A 6000-nucleotide genomic window follows, 5' to 3' on the forward strand; every position below is an offset into this window, starting at 1 on the left:
ATATATGTATGAATTATAAAAATTTCCTCTTTAATCAGGAATTTTAAAAAGAAATAGATTTTTCAAATAAAATTAAATGCTTCCAATACATTGACGCATAAATCCACATGTCATCACACATAAACAGCGGGAAAGAAGAAAACAGCAAGTTTATACAAACCCTGTAACTAAGTCATGATTTCATTTCAGATACTTCTCCCATCCGCCAGATGTGTTCTACTGGATATAGAGCTCACCATGGCTTCTGAGGTCACACTCAGCAGAGATTGCAGCTGCCAGATCACTCATCAGATCTTATCACTTTCTCTTTCAAACATTTCCATTACATTTACAGAAAAACCAACATCTTCTTGTTAATAGACCTTACATAATTCCACCCTCTCTGACTTATCTTATACTCACTTTCCTTTCTAGTCTATAGCCATGCCCTTATTTCTGGGGATGCTCAAGTTGAGCCTTGCCTAGATATTTCCTGTGCTTAAAAAGAAAAAAAAAAAAAACACTTTTCTTAATGTTTTGCAAGGCAAACTTCTTGTCATTCATGCCACAGCTGAACTTTTACCTCCTCAGAGAAGCTTTTGCAGAATACTGTACTCAATCTAAAAGAGCTCTTCCCAACTTAGCCATTCTCTATTATATCACTCTATGTTCTTCACAGCACTCATATATTTCTGAAATTATTTTGTTTATTGTTTTTTGGTGCTTATTTTCTGCATCCTCTTACTAGAATATAAATTTCATGAAAGCAAGTACTTTGTCATGGTTACAGCTGTATCTGTAAAATTTTGAATGGTGAAATATTGTAGATACTTAATATACATTTAATAAGTAAATAAATAAACTACACTGTCATTATATTTTTTTTTATTTTTCCAGCTGTATAGGCAAAATATTGTCCTTTGTTTAGTTTACATTTTTATTACTACTGGGCTTGAACATTTTCCTATTTTTTAAAAATTATTTGTGTATGTGTATGTGTTTATATGTAGTTTTTTTTGTTTTGTTTTGTTCTGTTTTCAATGTTCTAGGCTGGAAATGCTAATAAATATGGTGGTTTACAAAGCGGATTACAAATATGTATATATATATACACACATATATATGCGTATATATATATATATATATATATATATAAAGTATTTTCCTAGTTCCACAAACCACTACTTTTTTATTTCCAAAAACTATGGCATTCTTCAGGATTAAAATGAATCAATCTATTGTGGAAAATAAAAGAGAGTTTTTTTTAGACTCTTTGGCACTTAAAGATAGAGATTAGCTCAGATTGACTTATCTAGTGTACAAAAGGGGCAAACAATTATGATACAAAACTTCTATGTAGACAGGTTGCAACATTTCCCTGGAACCCTCTGTCCATCATATAAATACCAGGATGATAAGGAAGATAACTTGCTGCTCTATTAAATCAGACAAATTAAAAGACAGCTCATGTTTCACTAGAAAATGGGAGCTAGACGGAGGGGTTTGGGGAAGATTAAGAGACTGGTTATTATGAAGCATCATAAGGTGGGATGAAACCAAGGGAATAACATTCTAAATTCAAGAATGTTGCATATTTTTGTTTATCTACGTCAGGCATACCAATTCACACTTCAAGTGTGCTGGGTCAAATTGACTTCTCATTTGCCCTGAAGTCTCCCCTCTTCATACAGAGTGAGATATGCCTCGGTGTAACTTTGAAAGAGTGGCCAGCATCAACTTTGAAAGATACCTTGCCTCTTTGTTTTCAGGAATATTCTGTCAAACTGTTTAATAATTCCATGAGAAGAATACCACTGAAGTGTTTTCATTATGTTATGATGCTAGATATCAGAATCATAGATTGCCATTTCCATGCTCCCATGTCTGTTTAACATGGCACAAGCATTCAGTTCCAAATATGTGATAAGGCTTAGAAGTAGCATTCTTACTTCTCTATTTTTTTTTTTTTTTTTGCAGTTTTACTGGAAAATATGCCATTTTTAAAAGTGCAAAATTGGTGGTATAATTTTCCCATCGTCTTTTTAAAAATAAATTTTGTCTTATTAGCATATACCTTTCAGAATATTGGTTTAATAATGGAAAACTTTGCCCCTATTTTTAGGTTCTACCCTTTTTATTTTATTTATTTATTTATCTAAAATATCTGCTATAACATTAAACACTGGTAGAATCATACAATGATACAAATCACAATCAAATTGCCGTCAAGTCAGCTCTGACTCATGGTGACCCCAAGGGCTCCATAGGGTTTTCAACGGCTGACATTTCAGAACTAGACTGCCAGGTCTTTCTTCTGAGGTACCTCTGGGTGAACTTGAACCAACAACCTTTCAGTTAGAGGCGGAGTGCAACCCAGGGACTCCAAGTTGATCATAGGTACGTATTGATGTGTGTATGTGTTTGTGTTTATTTCTTAACCTTGACTCCAATAAATTTTATATAAAGTCTGTATGTATGTGTGTGATACATATTTATTTATTTGAGTAAATTTTACATAGCATTGTCAAGATTTTCCTAGGAATTTATGAGCACTTCCAAATGTTAAGAATCAAATCTTTGATATTTCTATCTTGTCCCAGGAAATTTACATTCATTGATAATTTTTGTCTTTTGAAATTATTTTGATCAAAACTGATTTGTGCTAGATTGAATTTAATTATAGGAGAGAATATAATGATAAAGAAAACAATTAGCTGAAGGTGAGGTCAAGATGGCAGAGTAGTCAGACGCTTCATATGGTCCCTCTTACAACAAAGACCTGAAAAAACGAGTGCATCAATTATATATGACAATTTAGGAGTCCAGAACATCAAAGACAAAGTTGAAGAGTCAGACTGAGCACCAGGGGGAGGGAGAGACAGTTCAGAAGAAGGAAGAATTTGCCACACTTCACCTGGCCAACACCTTGCAGGCTGGATCAGCTGGTGCGTGCAGGCTGAGGCAAGCAGTAGCACTCGGGATGCATTTTCCACACCGGAAGAAACTGATCTGAGGAGTGTTTGCTCAAGCCTCTGGAACCAGGGAGAAGTGGAGCTGAATCTGTGAAAGTTAAGTGCAAGTGTGTAACGTACCAGACAGGATCAAAAAAACATGCCCCCTCTGGGAAGTACCTCTCCCATTTACCAGCCTCCTTCCTGCTCTGCTCCAGTCACAGTCCTGCTTCAGCGATTGCTGCACCCCCTAGGCTGGTTGTGGGACCCATCACACCCCGAGTCATTCTCCCAGCTTTGGAGAGGGAACAAATTAACCAACAAGAAAAAATAATCTGCCAGCTGCCCTAAGCTGGGACCTCAGGGCAGGCACAGCCCCTCTGCCTAGGCATAGGGATAAGGGATCCATGGACTTTGAATGCTTTTCACCCCTACCTAGACCTGTGTGGGTCCATTTCAACAGCATAGGCCCTCATTAGCACAGTACAACAGAGTACATACCTGAAGCCTGTTTTGAAATGCAACTGCTAAGGGGGAGTGGCAGATTCATGACATTTGACATTGCCCTATGCATTAAGCAGGGTCCTCACCTACCACTTAGCCACCCAAGACAACAGTCCAAGAAAAAGTGGTGCTTCCCAGTACTTACAGCCAACAGCACTGGGTTCCCAAAGTCCAGCTGCAAAATCCACCCTCCTATGCGCTTTAGGGAACAGGGACATGACTTCCACCTAGGCACTCAGGGGCAGCCATCAGCTCCCTACCTTGCTCAGCATATAGCCCCCTACTGCAGCCAGGTACCTATGTCTGTTCCAATCACCCCTACGTAGTCCTGTCCGTCCAGGACTGTAGGTGAGGGCTTACACCATACACTCAGTGACGGATGATGTAGACACTTGAGCTGAATCCACAAAAGAAAAGTAAATGGACTCTGGGGTCACATATGTAGTAACAGCTCTAACTACCTGATGACAGGATGTGAGAGCTTCAAAGACGTCAATAATCAAAGTAGCTCACAGCCTATTTGGGCATATCAAAATAAAACAAGAAGCCAAGATACAGTAAGCAAACATAAAATAAATATAATAACTTATTGATGGCTCGGAGACAGTCAATATTGAATCACATAAACAGGCAGAACATGATGGCTTCAGCCAAGTGACCAAAACAAAGAACCAAGAAACCTCCTGGAGGAAGAGGAGGTATTGGAATTACCAGAGGCAGAATTCGAAAGGTTAATATACAGAGCTCTTCAAAATATCAGAAAGAAGATCATTTAAAATGCAGAACAAGCCAAGGAACACACAGACAAAGCAACAGAGGAATTTAATAAGGTTATACAAGAGCATAATGACAAATCTGACAGGCTACAAGAATCCGTAGACAGACAGCAAATAGAAATCTAAAAGATTAACAATAAAATTCAGAAATTAGACAACTCAATAGACAGTCATAGAGCAGAACTGAGGCAATGGAAGGCAGCATTAGTGAGATTGAAGATAAAGTACTTGATGTCAATTTATCTGAGGAAAAATCAGACAAAAGAATTTAAAAACAATGAAGAAACCTTAACAATTGTGTAGAAGTGTATCAAGAGGAATAATCTACGAGGGATTGCAGTACCAGAACAGGGGATAACAGAAAATACAGAGAGAATTGTTGAAGATTTGTTGGCAGAAAACCCCTGATATCGTGAAAGACTGAAAAATATCTATCCAAGAAGTTCATTGAAAACTACACAAGGTAGATCCCAAAATAAAGTCACCAAGACATATTATAATGAAACTTGCCAAAACCAAAGATAAAGAGAGAATTTTAAGAGCGGCTAGTGATAACGAGTAGTCATCTACAAAGGAGAGTCAGTAAGACTAAGCTCGGACTACTCAGCAGAAACCACACAGGCAAGACGGCAATGGAATGACATATATAAAGTCTTCAAGGAAAAAAATTGCCAGCCAACAATTATACATCCAACAAAACTGTCTCTCAAATATGATGGCGAAATTAAGGCATTTCCAGATAAACCGAAGTTAAGGGAATTTGTAAAAAACAAACCAAAATTACAAAAAACACTAAAGGGAGTCCTCCGATTAGAAAGTCAGTAACATCAGATGAGAACTCAAGACTAGAACAAAGGATAGAACAACCAGACACCAACTCAGATAGGCAAGTTACAAAAGTAAATTAAGGCTAGAACCCTGAAAATATGGAAATAGTATGATTTCTATTGTGGAATCCTTCTGAGAATCTCAAGAGGGAGATGATTGCCCCCTCTTTTTTTAATCAACTCTATTTTTGTTATAGCATGTACTATACTTTAACACGATTCTTATATGATTAATAATTCCAGGCTTTATTAACTTTTTTTGGACTGCAGTATACTTTCAGATTCTGAAAATTTTCATGTGCCACATGCCAAGGAGTTTATTGCATATAACAATATGGGAGCAAAGTTCTTGAATCCCAGTCGTAAACCCCAGATTGAAAAACCCTATAAAAAGACATGAGTTTATTGAGAGAAATTTCTCTGTGTTACTGATTATTTCACCTTTAGTGCTTTGGTTAATATGTGAATATATATTGAGAGTGCTAAGATCATTAGTTTAGACTTTTGTTATCCCTTTACTGGTCTCTTTTCCTCAAGTGAGCCACACTCGTTATCATGTTTCCTATCTCCTATTTGCTTTATTTCATTTGTTTTTTTTTTTTTTTTTCTTAAACTATATACCAAGTACTGACTTCAACTTTGGCACATAATAACTTTACTAATCCTCACTGGAATACCTCACAATGAGAGATTTTCTATAGTTATCTCAATTTTTAAAACAAGAAACTTGACACCTGGGATGATTAACTGAATTGCTAAAGGCCATAAAACTAGGGAATATCCCCACAGGAATTCCACACAGGCAACCTGACTCTAGAGTGCATCCTTTAAAATTTTATTTTAGTTTTATTTTTTCCAGCGTTATAGAAAAGTAAATATATATATATGCATATAGATGCAGATACATATGTGTATGTATTAAATTTTTATTCACACAATGATCATCTTAAGACAGAAAATGTT

This window comes from Trichechus manatus, unplaced genomic scaffold (genome assembly GCF_000243295.1).
Source record: "Trichechus manatus latirostris isolate Lorelei unplaced genomic scaffold, TriManLat1.0 scaffold00158, whole genome shotgun sequence".
In the NCBI taxonomy this organism is placed as follows: Eukaryota; Metazoa; Chordata; class Mammalia; order Sirenia; family Trichechidae; genus Trichechus; species Trichechus manatus.